Source organism: Oryza glaberrima, chromosome 7, assembly GCF_000147395.1.
Source record: "Oryza glaberrima chromosome 7, OglaRS2, whole genome shotgun sequence".
In the NCBI taxonomy this organism is placed as follows: Eukaryota; Viridiplantae; Streptophyta; class Magnoliopsida; order Poales; family Poaceae; genus Oryza; species Oryza glaberrima.
The window spans coordinates 1,558,427-1,573,281 of record NC_068332.1 but is presented as its reverse complement, the minus strand read 5'-3'; the positions used below and the strand labels follow the sequence as shown (position 1 = coordinate 1,573,281).

Genomic DNA, 14,855 nt, shown 5'->3' with positions numbered 1-14,855 from the left:
ACCACGCGGGATGGACCCGGCCCACCGGCTCTCTCTCTCCCCTCCCCGCCCGCGCGCGCGCCTTGGGCCGCCTTCTTGGGCCGGCCGGCCCATTAAGCTCGGCCGAGCCGCCCCTTTCTCTCGGGCCGCGCCCTAGCCGCCCGAGGGAAGTCTAATTTCCCTCCCTCCTTCTTTTCTTTTCTTTTCCATTTCAAAAAAGGATTTAAATAAATATTTTTCCCTTTAGACCAAAAATCCAATAATCTTAGAAATTCAATATCTTCCTAACCGTAAGTCCGTTTGACTCTATTCAACTTCCAAAATTCCTCAAATCTCGAGATCTATCTAATGGCACGCTTAGAGGTCAATAATAGGGCTTTATTTTCGCCGTTTGCTGAGTTGCCCCGTTTCGCGTGTAATTTCGGAGCCCGAAGACCCGCAGTGCAAGGATTTCGAGGATCAAGCTCAAGATCTCGAGCAAGGCAAGCCACCTTCGAACATCTTGAGCCTATATTTGAACTTAACTATGTTGCTTGAAAAATATTATGCATTGATAGGTTTGCGCTTAATCTGTCTGCACCGTCTGCAAAGCAGACCGGTGTGCCTACCTAATTTGTTGCATTTGATCCTTCCATTGTTAATTGTTATACCATGTTCCCTTGTAACCACTTAGTTGCGTCCCGGTAATCGTGCACTCTACACGAGTATCGACGGTCGCCTTCAAACTTAAAATCTGAGAAACAACTTGGGTAAAACTTGGGTTTTACAACAGATTTGGAAAACTCGACACTTGGGTCGGTGCTTGCGAACCTAAATGGATTTCCAAAACCGCGGACCGGGGAACGTACCGGGTGTACGGTTTCCCGCTCTTGCACTTAAGGACCGTTTCCTTGGAATTTCATCCGAACATAAGACAAGTATGGCCACACGGGTGGAATGGGACACCCCTGGCTGAGTAACTAGCTAATCGGGGAAGCCTTGATGCCAAGAGACATGTGGATTCGCCGGGGTGGTGTCGGGGAGGACCCCCGGGTTTCCTGGCACAGTATGGTCTGGGACCTAATCTGGTGTTGGTCTGGGACCCCTCTCGTTGGCATATGGTGAACCTGTGTCCGCTTTCGAAATGCCTTGTCATGAAAGCTTGGAGGTCTCCCGACGTGGCTGATCCCCACGAGCTGGATGATCCGGGTTAGTAATGTCGTGTGGGTAAAGTGTACCCCTTCTGCAGAGGTTATTAAACTGTTCGAACAGCCGTGCCCACAGTCATGGGCGGATGTGAGGTGATTCCTAGCATAGTTTTGTTTGACTACTGCTTTGCGAAATTTGCTGATGTGGTTTGGGATTGAAGTTTGGAAAATCTGCGGCTGATGGGATCAGCTAGGCCCGGGGGGCCATTTGAAAGCTGTTGGCCGGATGCCAATCTTGATCAATTCAAAAGACTGATACATTGCACATACTCCGACCGGACAAGACGCACTGTCTCATCCATGTCGTTTGAGAAGCACTCACTTAGTTGTTTCAGAAAAGAGTTTAAATAAAATCAATTGCAAAACAACAGCCTTTCCTTGTTGCCTGCATTAAACACATATTTCCCATGGCTTGCCGAGTACTCCTGTACTCACCCTTGCTCTATATAAATAATCCCCCCCAGTTGCTGAAGAAGACGAAGCGGATCCCGCTGACGAGGAGTTCTTCCAGGAGCAAGCCGGCTACGATGAGTTTTAGGGTTTCGGCCTAGTTCCCAAGTCGCGCCTGTGATGTCTGGTCCAAGTCTTGGCTTCCGCTTCCCTTTTGTAATGCAGTTGTGAGCTCAGGATCTGTCCGTAGCCCAACATGACTGTACTCCTACTCTATAATAAAGAGACCTCTGTTGCTGTGATATTCTGTCTTCCTGTATTACCAGCACTGTTTCCTGGGACTGGTATCGATTAACAGGTTAATTTGGAGCGTCACGGGCTAGTTCCGCTCGGGGTTAGTTCGGGGCGTGACACCAAGCCATCGAGAGCTAGTCGAACCAACTCGACTACGATCTCGCCGGGTCCGACAAGTTCCACTGTTCCCTTTGTAACCTGTGTTTTCCACCATATAATCCCACATCAACTGGATTAGGGCTATTACCTATCAAGGGGTCTGAACCAGTATAATTCTTGTCTTTTGTTTGCTTGATGTCGTACTACGTAGATCCTTGTACCAACATACCCCAATACCCTCTATATCCGGTCTACGGGTATCACCCGTTGACACAGCCTGACATGTCCCATCAAATAATGATGGTGAGAGGTTCTCATCCTCTTATCCCAACCGGAGTCAGTCCTCCCGCTCTGATCAAAGCTAGGTTCCCGTTTCCTGGTGTAATAGGAGCCCATAAGTCTTCACCCATTAAATGGTGGATGACATGGGCGCCCCCCGTGTCAGGCGGCATGGTTTGGTAGGCCCCACGACCGAGGCGACGTGTATGCGGCTTCCAAGTTAAGGAACAAGACATGCATTTAATGCAAAGATTGTAATACTTCTGGACGAAGTTAGTTTGTTGGGCCTATGTGGTAACCCCTTGAGGTATAAAAGGAGGTCCAGGCCTAGTGAGAGAGGGGGGACTTCCGAGCGAACTGGCGCTTGAGTCCCGCAACCCCAAGCACTTGTGTTCCACACTCAATCAATCAAGCACAGGAGTAGGGTATTACACTTCTTAGCGGCCCGAACCTGTATAAACCCCTTTTGTCTCATTGTCTTTGGGGGATTGAATCCCCTCAAGATCACACAGCTTCGCTCACCAAGCCCTCGAATTTCACCCGCTGCCCCCGGCCGAACTCACAAAGGAGGGCCTCACGGTTCCCTAATGGAGGAGTTCATTCTCCGACAGATAGGATTCAATCCTTTATTTCAAGTAGTATTAGCAAAACGTGAACATCTAGTAATATACGCATAAAACTACTTATGTTATTTTTTTTTTGTAGTTGATAGAAATTCTGATGTACTAGGCATAATTGATGGACGAATGTTATACACCACTGAACCCATCTGTAACTGCACTATAGTGAATTAGTTAGTGTAATTTTTTTTAGATAACGGAAGCTTTTATTAAACTTAGTTAATTACATCAAGGTGATACAATTATCCTGATAACACTTTCGGCCTCTGCATAACTAAGATGCACCCCAATCCAATCTTGAAACCTAAAAGACACTTTAGGCAAGTTCTAATAAAGTGCTAGTTCTAGTTTTGAAAGCTAACACACTCCTATAATTTGATTTGATACAGCCGAACATACAAAACCATACTCAAAAGTAAAAAAGAATGACATGGAGTATTGAGGTCCATTAATCCAAAGACTAAATACCACCCATGAACAACTCCTTGGCCATCTCCTCCAAAAGCACAGAGTATTAAGAGCCATCAATCCTAAGACTAGATCACCACCTATATCCCTAGGTAAAAAAACTTCTTGACCACCTTCTCCAAATGTTGACATGCCGCAACCACCATATCCCATGAATCAGGCTTCTGTAGGATATCCTATGTACGAAGCCAATGCATAAGAGAATATATAACCTGCAAATGTGAAGATATGACTTTTTTTTAATCAAAAACCACATTATTCCTGTATAGCCAAAGCGACCAACAAGTAGCAACCGCTCCTAACAAAACATGTGCTTTCAAATTATTATGAATTCTATCAAGCCAACTCCCAAACATATGCGCTACATAATGTGGTGAAGAAAGTCCAGATGCTACTTGGATAATGGATCAAACAGAATGGGCAAAACGACATTCGAAGAAAGTGATGTCTATTTGTCTCGTCATTGCAAAAAAAAAATAACAGTTCTTATTGCATTGCCATTTTATTTTTTTTTGTCAAATTGTTGTTAACATCACTCCACAGCGCAAGTACCAAAGAAAAATCTTAACTTTTAGGTGTATCTTTAATGGAAATAAGTTTGTGAAAATAACTACATTCTTAGAATTAGTAAATGTGTCTCGTATAGTTATAAACAACATATGATGTAAACAAACATGGTGCTAAAATATGAATCTTTATCAAATGTAAATAATGACACGGTGTTTTGCAAATTTTCATGGAGATACATCTCTTTAGATATAGTTTTTTTTAAAGTAGTGTTGAATTATTAACCTAGCCACTCATTTGAAAAACATAATAATGTATGTATTCACTTATTACTAACTTTATATACAAATATCAATCGTCTATCCCTACCAAAAAACGACCAGGAAAAAGGGATTTTTATTTAAATCTGAGTGAGAGACATTCTGATACTAATCACATTAGTAGCATATTAAAAATCTACTGTAAAATTAGTAGTATATTAAAAATTTACAGTAAATATATTTAGTTTTTTTCCATTATTGTAGAATAATCTACATTCCTTTACCGTGTATATAGTGATGTATGACTTCTTCTAGTATTTCTTTTACTTGAATAACAAATAAGATGCCGTGCACCAGTGCGGGCTTCTTTTCCGATTTATATTCCGGAAATATTCTCTAGATTATATTATGTCATTACAGCATTTCAAACACAGCCTATGATACATGCTCGTGCAAATACGCGGGCTACCTTGCTAATTATACCGAAGTGGAGTAGCTAACTATACAACATTCGACACAAGAAGTACTAGCTGTCATGTCAACATATATTTATATATACAGTACTCCATTTAACAGCATACTTAAACAGCCGAAGCATTCTCGTTGTCGGCGGCGGCGGCGGTGGCGGTGCTGGGCCTGGTGATGATGCCGGCGTGGGTGAGGAGCGCCCAGAGCTGCGTGATGAGCTCGCCGCCACGGGCGACGGCCGCCGCATGGGCGTCCAGGTTGTCGGACGGCGCCACGTAGAGGATCATCTCCGACCAAAACCCGGCAAGAACCTCCCACGCCTTCTCCTCCCCCAACTCCGGATCCACCAGTTGCGCTGCCAGCCTCGTGCCATTCTTGACCACCTCGTGCTTGCAGTTTTTGCCCAGTAATTCAACCAGCTTCGTGTACTCATCTTCCGGCAACTCTGGAGCATCACCGGCGGCGAGAGCGCACCAAGCGTCCCCAGTGACGGCCTTGTAGAGGTCGTTGGTCCAGGCCTCATCGTCGGGGAGCAGCTCAGGACAGTAGGCCACCAAGTAGGCGCAATAGCCTGACAGGTGAGTAGCAACAACCCTGTTGCTGTTTCTGCTGTCAGTGTCAGATGAGTGCCTCACCTCGACGATGGTGGTGGCGATGTGCCACGCGAGCAGGACGTCGGCTGTGCCCTCGCCGCTGCACGCCATGAGCAGGCTGTCCTTGATCACCTGCAGGGCGTCCACGGTTTGGAGGGACGCCGTGCCGTTGCTGAGGCGCCCCTGGCTGCTGCTCAGCTTGCTGATGATGGCCGACTTCACCGCTCCTGGCACATTGACACTGATCTTCTTCTCCGGAAGAGGGATGAAGCGCCGGATGAGACGATGGCAAATCGACGCGTTCCTTGGAATATGGATTGGCTGGAGGACTGAGCAGAGGTTCATCTTGTCCTTCCAGGCCTTATCCACCAGCTTGCAACTGCACTGTAACAAAAGTAACTTTGGTCCAGTTAGAGCAGACGTAGAAAGAGATATCTCTTGCCTCCACAAGCACAACTATCACAACTAGTAGAATACATGCGGCTTGATCAATCACGAAATTAACAAATGATCTTGTATATGTGCCTTCAGTGCCATTTTGGCAGTGTATCTCACAGACTGGATGATTTATACTCTTTATTATTAGAACTACAAAGATACGCCAAGTTATTTTAATGATCTCAAGTATGCACTGACAGATGACGAGGAGTGAGGTAGAGAAGCTCAAGACAGGAAACCAAGACTTGGAATAGAAGACAGGGAGAGATGAGCAGTAATAATCATGAAGGAATGAAAGCTCATCTGAGATCACCTTAAGTAGCCTGATTGCACCATTGTCGTCGGTGGTACTAGTATGAAGCAAGCCTTTCCAGAAGAAGTTTTCCAACTTGACAAACTTGACCTCATCGGCTGTGTACCTTGCAAATCGACACCGCAGCAACTTGAACAGCGCAAATGACAGACAAATATCTTTCAGATGTTGTGGAGGACTCGTGAAATCATTCGCGCGTTCGCCTATCTGATGCCAAACTTTGTCTAAGACCACCAAACCTCCTTCAGGTAGGTTATTGTCACTATTATTGCTTAGTACATGAGTACTTTTGTCTAGACTTATCAATTCCCTCGTTGTTGACTCATCATCACTATGCCGGCTCTGGCTGGGCATGCAATATCTGAAGTTGTAACCATGGGGCCCTTTCTGTACATTTGCAGTGTCTTCTCCCATAACAAGGAGTGGTGGAGGTGGCAGTGGCACATGCTCATCAAGGCCTGTTCTTGTTTCAGCATGTAGGTGGCACATATATTTAACCATAAGCTCAGGGTTCCGTCCAAGAGCAAACGATTTCCGGGCCATGAAAAATGCACAAAACTTGCACCCCAATTTGATAAATATAATACCAATTGCTGAAACCAACAGCCATAACTCGGGTTGCACTGCCAGATAAGCTTGTATGGCTTTCAAAGTAAATTTTCTTTCATGACCAAAATATGTCCCCACGGTGTTGATGACCAGATAACATGTCCAGATTGCATCAGCAAGCAACACTGCGGAGGGGGCAATGCTTCGACCTAATTCTCTAGCATTAGTTGCAACTACTACAGTGGTGCTGATAGCGACAATCTGAACAAAGGTGATCCATTGTAAGATGGTAGACATGCGAAAGTTCTCAGTGCATACCACCACTACGAAGATTTTAGCATTAGTGATGACATAGGCCCAATTAGTAACAGAGACGACATAGGAGACGATAGGCATGAAGAGTGCGGTGGCGCCCTGGAAGATGAAGCGAGTCAAAGGATGATGCCGGTACCGTGGCGCGTAGGCGCCTATTCCGACCATCACTCCCATCAACATGGCGTTCACCACCAACAGAGCGCTCTCTCGCCGTACCCGCCATGCCATGTACTCCTTTATGTCCTGCGCTACAATTTCATCGAAGCAGTCTAGTCTGGCTGAATTTGGGTAGTAGTACTTGTACGTCTCCATTGATCTAGTAAGAAATTCATCGAAGAATTAAGACTAGTTACACAATTAGAAGCGCGCGGAAAACAGAAGAAACGCAAACTGTGAAGTTAGCAAAATTCAATTACCTCTTATAATTAATCAGTATATATATACCCCGCGGATGATCGAGCGTATGAGGTCAGCTAGCTACCTCGACGTACGAGTGCCAAAGACGTACAGTAATCTCTTGTGCCCGTAATGCTACTAATATAAGCCTCCCAGCAGGTTTTGAACTTGTCTCTGAGTCAACGGCGAAGTCAAGAACACACGTCAGATTCACTTTCAGATCTGGCCTTCTAGCAAAAGACTTTGACTGCACGCCTAGTAAGTACTCCCTCCCGTATGTTTTAATGTACGACACCGTTGACTTTTTGACCAATATTTGATCATTCGTCTTCTTCAAAATTTTTGTACAAATATAAAAATATTTATGTCATGCTTAAAGAATATTTGATGATAAATCAAATCATAATAAAATAAATGATAATTACATAAATTTTTTAAATAAGATGAAAGGTCAAACGTATATTAAAAAGTCAACGGCGCCATACGTATTTTAATGTATACATTAAAATACGGAGGGAGTACTAATTTACAGCTATACTCCCCTCCATTCTACATATAAATCGTTTTACACTTGTCTACAAGAATTAAGAAAATAATATATTATCTATCTTATATTTATTTATTACATTACCCAAAACCTATCAAACTTTCTACCAACGTTAATTGCTAAGCCGTCACATAACACTCTAAAAATGTTCCTACGTCGTCATTTAATTAGCGCTCTAATAAATTCTAGAAAATATAAATACAAAACAAAATATCTTGCCGATGGTTTTCATTTAATACGACGGCCCCATTATTTTCAACTACTAAATCTATTATAAAAAATACCACTTAAATTTATCTCAAAAACAAGCATCTAGATTGCCGCTCTGTACGTGCTCGTAGTATGGACGGAGGTATTAAAAACGAGTACGTACATCGTACGTATGCACACCGGGCCCATATCATTCATTTTTATTTCTTTCTCACTTAAATTAGATGAAAATCCAAACTGCTCATATTAACTATGCTTTTTTACTTAATACTAACTATGCTTTAATTACGTTATAAAAATATACGTTACTTTGAGTTTCTAATTAGTCACATATAATCGAAACACCCATGAAAAATATAAATAAATTAAAAATATATATTATATAATAGTTAAATTAGACTTGTATTTTTAAAATGAAAACAACTCTAATTATTACTAACAATTCCCAAAAATTACCCACTCCCTATGTAAAAAATAATGGTATGTCAAATGTTATTACTAAATTTATCATAAACATATTTTCATGTATTATATGTTTTATCTATTAATTCGTAAAATATTTGAAAATTAAAGAACACACACATACATATTCTCTTGACACCGTGCCAATGTCATTTATCTCTCAGCCTTCATTTGATCTAGCTCGATGGCTAAGCTTATCCAGGACACACCCGAAACGACCCAGGTCATTAGTGCAAGATTAATAATATATTAAATATTATAAAGCTATAAATGAATTTATTTGATTTTTCCAACCTTTATATAGAATATATTTTCAATTTGTAAATTGTATTTTATATGGACTCTAAACTTTACTTTTAATTTTATTATGTTTATTCCGAATTTTAGTTAGTTTTAAATTCGTGTATGGACTCTATACTCTACTTCTAATATTTCTTATTTTAATTCTAAATTTCTATTATTTCTTAATTGTGTTTCTATATGGACTCTATACTCTTCTTCTAATATTCTTTATTTTTACTTCCGAATTTTAGTTATTTCTAAACTGTATTTTTATATGGACTCTACTCTCTTCTTCCAATATTTCTTATTTTTTAATTCCGAATTTTAACTATTTCTAAATTATATTTCTATATGGACTATATTTTTCTTTTTTTCCAATTAATATGATAATTTCTAGACCGTGATAGTGAACATGGATGCTCTTTTTTTTATTCCTTTAATAAGTTAAGGAAAAAGTACGAATTACCCCCCGAACTATCGCGGTCGTCCGAATTACCCCCTGAACCACAAAACTAGACATTCTTCACCCCCAACTATACAAACCGGACGAATTACCGCCCTCGACCCAATCCGCGGTGGTTTTGGTCTACGTAGCGTACACGTGGCAGTACAGTCAGCATTCTATATTAAAAATATGTGGGACCCACCTGTCATACACACTCTCTCTCACTCTTCCTCCCTCTCTTCTCTCTCTCTCACTCTCCTCACTCTTCCTCTCTCTCACGGTCAGCGGCAGGCGGGGGCAGCGGCTGAGGGCGCGGAGGCGGTGGCGGCGGCGGAGGGCGGCAGAGGCGCCACCGGCGGTGGTGCTGCCGCCGCGTCGCCGCTCGGCCTAGAAGATCACTGGCGATGCACGCGCGGCGGCACTATGCGGCGGCGGAAGAAGGCGGCGCGGCGAAAGGGGAGAGGAGGCGCGAGTGGCCAGGGTGGCGACTCAAGATGGTTGCTTGGGACACGGGAAGGGTAACGGCGACGGGAATCGAGGGAGAGAAGGGCCGACGGCGGAGCGTGACTTCGCTCGGCGGCGGCGGGAGGGGAGGCACGGCGCGGGAGCTAGTTGGGAGGCCGGCTGCTAAGGCGGCAGGTTGGGGTGGTTCAAGGGAGCTCCAGGAAGGTGGTGGCGTGAGGAATCGACGAGGGAGACCACGGCGGCGCACAATCGAGCGTGGCGGCGATGAAGCAGAGCAAAAGGGGAAACAACAGAGGGGGTCGGACGGTGACGCGGAGGCGGCGGCTGAGGGCGGTGGAGGTGCCGCTGGTGGTGGTGCTATCGCCGCGTCGACGCTCAGCCTAGACGGCTGCCTAGGTGCGGAGCTGCGGCGGCGTCGGACGGTGATGCGGAGGCGGCTGCTGAGGGCGGCGTGGGCGGCGACCTCGGCGTCGTCCATCCTTCCTGGTCGCGGGGGCGCCGCCATCCTCCCCATCCCCGCCTCCTCGCTTCCGCTTCCGGCCACCGTTGGTCATAGCAGCGGCGACGGCGTCGTCTAGGCCGAGCGGCGACTCGGCGGCAGCACCACCACCGGCGGCGACTCCGCTGCCCTCAGCCGCCGCCGCTTCCGCGCTGAGGCCGCCGCCCTCAACCGCTGCCCCCGCCTGCCGCTGACCGTGAGAGAGGGAGGAAGAGTGAGGAGAGTGAGAGAGAGAAGAGAGAGGAAGAGAGAGAGAGCGCGCGTATGACAGGTGGGTCCCATATTTTTTTAAATATAGAATGCTGACTGGATTACCACGCGTACGCCACGTAGACCAAAACCACCGCGGATTGGGTCGAGGGGGTAATTCGTCCTGTTTATATAATTGGGGGTGAAGAATATTCGGTTTTGTGGTTCAGGGGGTAATTCGGACGACCGCGATAGTTCGGAGGTAATTCGTACTTTTTCTATAAGTTAATAGATTGAAGTTAGAAATTTAATTAATTATATCTTAATTAGTACATACCGCCGCTGATCAGATCAGCTAGCTAGTTTGGGAGAATTTTGTCACGAGGAGAGAGTGCTTACGTGCAAGTTTCCTTCTACTCAGGAATGTACAGCTCTTTTAAGTTTCTTTTGATCTTTTGTCTGTCAGTATTTGATCCCCTTCCATCAATATAATGCCAATTAAATTTGACTGGCCGTTTCGAAAAAAACAAAAATGCTAGCTAGCTGGACGTACGAGGGCAGTGTCGATCTCTTGGCGGACTTGGCCTGTTATTTTTTTTAACGACTGCACGAGACGGACGAAGTCAACCTGAAAAGTCGTAACTAGAAAAAGGAAAAAATATATCACTACCTACACACGACAACACCAACATATAGATGTGGGAGAAGGCTAGCACCAGACCGACCGCCGCTAAGCGTGACCGACCGACGCTAAACCAACAAAGGAACACAGACGAGAACACCCAAAAAAAAAGCCTTACAACCAACACAAAGCCCAACTCTATCCTAGAGTGTGCTTGCACCAATCATTAGAGTGGTTCGGTAAGGGGATGTCTAAACGACGTTTCTAAGAAGAGAAGCGACGGAAAACCACTGCCGCCGTCCGTCAGGGACTCGAAAGAGCCAAGACTGAGCTTTCGCCCGGCAACCACCCTTGAGGGATGAGACGGCACGACTATGCCAACAGGAGGGGGAATGAACCATCATTGTCGGTCCGGCAAAGGCCGGGCTGGGTTTTCACCCGCTGCTCATCACCTGCAAGTCCACGATTGATGCATCGATGCTCCACCACCGCTCAACCTCTGCCGACATGTAGGACCACTGCTCCGGTGCCCCATGCAGCCAGCCTTCGTGTGCCGAAGACCACGCCACACCCACCGGCAGCTCCTCCTCACACCGTGGTCGCCTCCTTTACCGCCGGTCACGTCGCCTCATCGCACCGCGTCGGCCTCCTCCACCACCGGACACGCCTCTCGCGCCAGTCTGGACTACCGCCATCGGTTGCGCCTCTCGCGCCAAACCGGCCTCCTCGCCGCCGGCCGCACCTCTCACGCCTTGCCGGCCACCATTGCCATCGGCAGCGCCTCTCTGCGTCGAGCCGGCCACCGACCCCTCCAATAGCTGTCACGCTGGCCAGGTGCGATCATCTGCCACGCCCCCGGCTAGCCTTCTGAGACCGCCATGCCTCCTCCGACCGTAGACACCACCACCTCGCCGGTCACCCACCACCGCAGCCGCTGCTACCGACAGCCAGCCACCTCGCCGCCGTCCAGCTGCTGCCACAACAGTCGCCACGAGCACCGCACCACTGTCGTCGCCGCGAGTGCCCTGATGCCCTCGCCACGAGCTCTGCGCCGTTGCCGCCAACACCGTCGCCGTGAGCTTCGTAGCGCTGCCACCACCGTGAGCTCGCTCCGCACCAGATCCGCCCTCGGGGGGGGGAGGGGGGCGAATCCGCCTCCGGCGCGACCGGGTCCTGCCCACCGTCGCCATCCTCGCCGTCGCCTTCCATCCCCGCCGCCATTTCCATCCTCGCTGCCACCGGCAACCGCAGCCTCTGCCGCATCCACCACTGACGCCGCAACAGGCACTGCCTTCACAGCCGCCACCACAGCAGTCTGCCGCCGCAATCACCGCCGCCACAACCGCCGCCGCTGTCGCCAGCCACCGTCGGCAGCCGTGGTCGGTAGCCATCGCCGCCACTAGTCGCGCCGCAATCGCCAACACCACCCAGATCTGGAGGACTCTGCCGCCGACACCGCCAACTCAAGCGCTAACGTGTCCGACACCAGGCGCCACCGCCGCCACCTACAGCCCCTGCCGCTAGCTTCCCCTCCCCCAGATCCGGCCGGGCCCGACACGGATTGGGCACCGCCGCCGCCGCTCTCAGCCGCCGAGCACTGGGAGGGCGAGATGAGGCCCCACTGTCGCCGTCTGTGCGGACGCACGGCTTTGCCGACGCCTGCTCAGGCGGCGGCGAGGCGGGGGGGGGGGGGGGAGGGGGGGAGGAGGCGCGAGGAGGAGGAGGATGGCGGCGGTGTCGGTTCCCGAGTCGCCGGGGAGAGGGCAACGCGAGAGGGTTTCAAAATTATTCTTCTATACAGAAGCAGCTACTTGGCCTATTAACACGTCCATATCAGACTCACTGTCAGCATTAAATTCCAGTAAGTCGACTGATCTGGCCTCTACCAAAAGACTTGACTAATGTCTTATGTAAGTACTCCATCATAAAATAAACTTATAGGCTCTTTTCAGAACACATGGATAGGACAAACATACGATTCAAATGTTTTACCATCTCAAATCCTATGAAAGATAAAAACACATAAAAAAAACTGCAGAAATAACCGTTTAGACAAAGCACAAGGAAAACATAGATGAAGATAGGTAAAGATAACTCTCGATTTGATGGAAACTTGATAAGGAACTAACCGTATATGACAGTCTGATACCAAATGATATCGAAGTAGGTTCCAATCTTCTAATAGGTAAAGATAGCTCTTAATTTGGCGGAAACTTGACACACATGATCCGACTTCCGATCAAGACACAATCCGAACCCTGCAATTGCAGCGTCACGTCTCCTCTAGTTATTAACCATCCGCTGTTCAGTTCACCTCGCAGAGAAAGCTAATCCCTACATGCGAATTGAAGAACACAAGTAAAAATAAGGTAGATAGCAACTCAGTTGCAGATGAATGATTAAACACTCGAAGTTGGGGTTATACAAACCGAACTAGCGACATAAACTGCAGTAGTAGAAATAATCTAAGTAAAACCCGAATTTAAACTATGATGGCTACTGAATAAATATGATTAGGGACGTTCTAGGGTTACCCCACGGCGCCAACCACTTGGGCTTAGCCCACAATACAATTATAAATTACAAAGTCTAAGGCTCAAATCAGGCTCGAATTGAACAAGGTACATGGCTTGTTTTACATATTCCTCATAGCTAAGGAGATATTTTTATGTAGGACCACAACCATCTTAATGTGGAGTCAATAAACTTTCCAACAAGTACTTATGGGCCCCGAGATTCCTTCTAGATCAGCGGCTAGGTCTGTTTAAAGTTGATGATGTCAGGAGGCCCGAATCCAAATCCAAAACTTGCAAAACTTCATTTCTTGCCTTGTATAAACAAAAAGTGATGTGGTACTATTGGAGTACACTCGGGGAAGGATATTGGTTGGTGCCCAATCAACTTCATTGATCATTCAAGCACTCCGTATACCCACTCCTATTTCCTTCACCCAGTAAATACCTCTGTAAACGAGAACACACAAAACTCATAGTGCAATAATGTTTGTTCAAATATATAACACGTAAATCGCACATAGAAAGCACATGCACCTTTGCTTGATTAAACATAAGGTAGGCATGGTCATATCCGAGGCTCCGAGCTAGTGATGTCTTCAGCATTCAAAGTATGGGGAGGAAAAACTAATCTAGCCTGCCAATATATCGGTCATAAGTACAAGGATATAAATCCACGTTTTTATAATTAGATGTTTGGACTCTGATACTATCAGGGTTATGGATACCACATACCCAATAGTAATCGACTAAGCTCGGCAGGGCCCACCACATACCATGTCTTATATGTAAACAAACCTCGTACGTATATAGAAGGAGTTCCGGATAAGGAAGGACGGATAGAGTTCTATATGGAAACGACAAGAACTACTCGGATTGTATCCATATTTATCTCCCTAGTCTTACTTGGACAAGGGGGCATCTGTGAGTATAAATACAAGCCCCCTAGGAGGAGAGGGACACACCCACCATAGATGCCACAAAGCCACGAGCCAATACGCCGTCAGATCTCAGCATCGAGATTAGCCTAAGCATACCCCGTCCGGTGCCTACGGAAGCCGGCAAGAGGGATCTAGTGCCATCTCTGATCTCGACGAGTTCATACTTGAGGATGAAGACTACCCTGTCGTCGGCTATGAGTTGGTGCTTATACCGCCAAGTCGACAATGGTTAGATAGATTATCCCCGGTATTGTATTTGTGTGATTCAGATGAATAAAGAGCAACACCGGCTTCGGACAACAGGATGTAGAGCTATTACCTGCAAGATAAGGTGCCCGAACCTGTATAAAAATCTCTGTCTCCATCTCTTTTACCTCAATCTCGCATATACCCTGGTACCAACGATCCTCATACTATCCAAATACCGTAGTCGCGATATCAAACGTCGACAGATACAACTCTAATTGATCGCTTTATTTTAGACCAGCTGACATGATAGCGATGAATAATATGTACACACATGCA

At 46.6% G+C, this 14,855-nt stretch overlaps 1 pseudogene; it reads right to left on the bottom strand.

The window, feature by feature from the left end:
- Positions 1-4,434: 4,434 nt before the first annotated feature.
- Positions 4,435-7,273, bottom strand: LOC127778890 (uncharacterized; annotated as a pseudogene).
- Between the last annotated feature and the right edge of the window lie 7,582 nt (positions 7,274-14,855).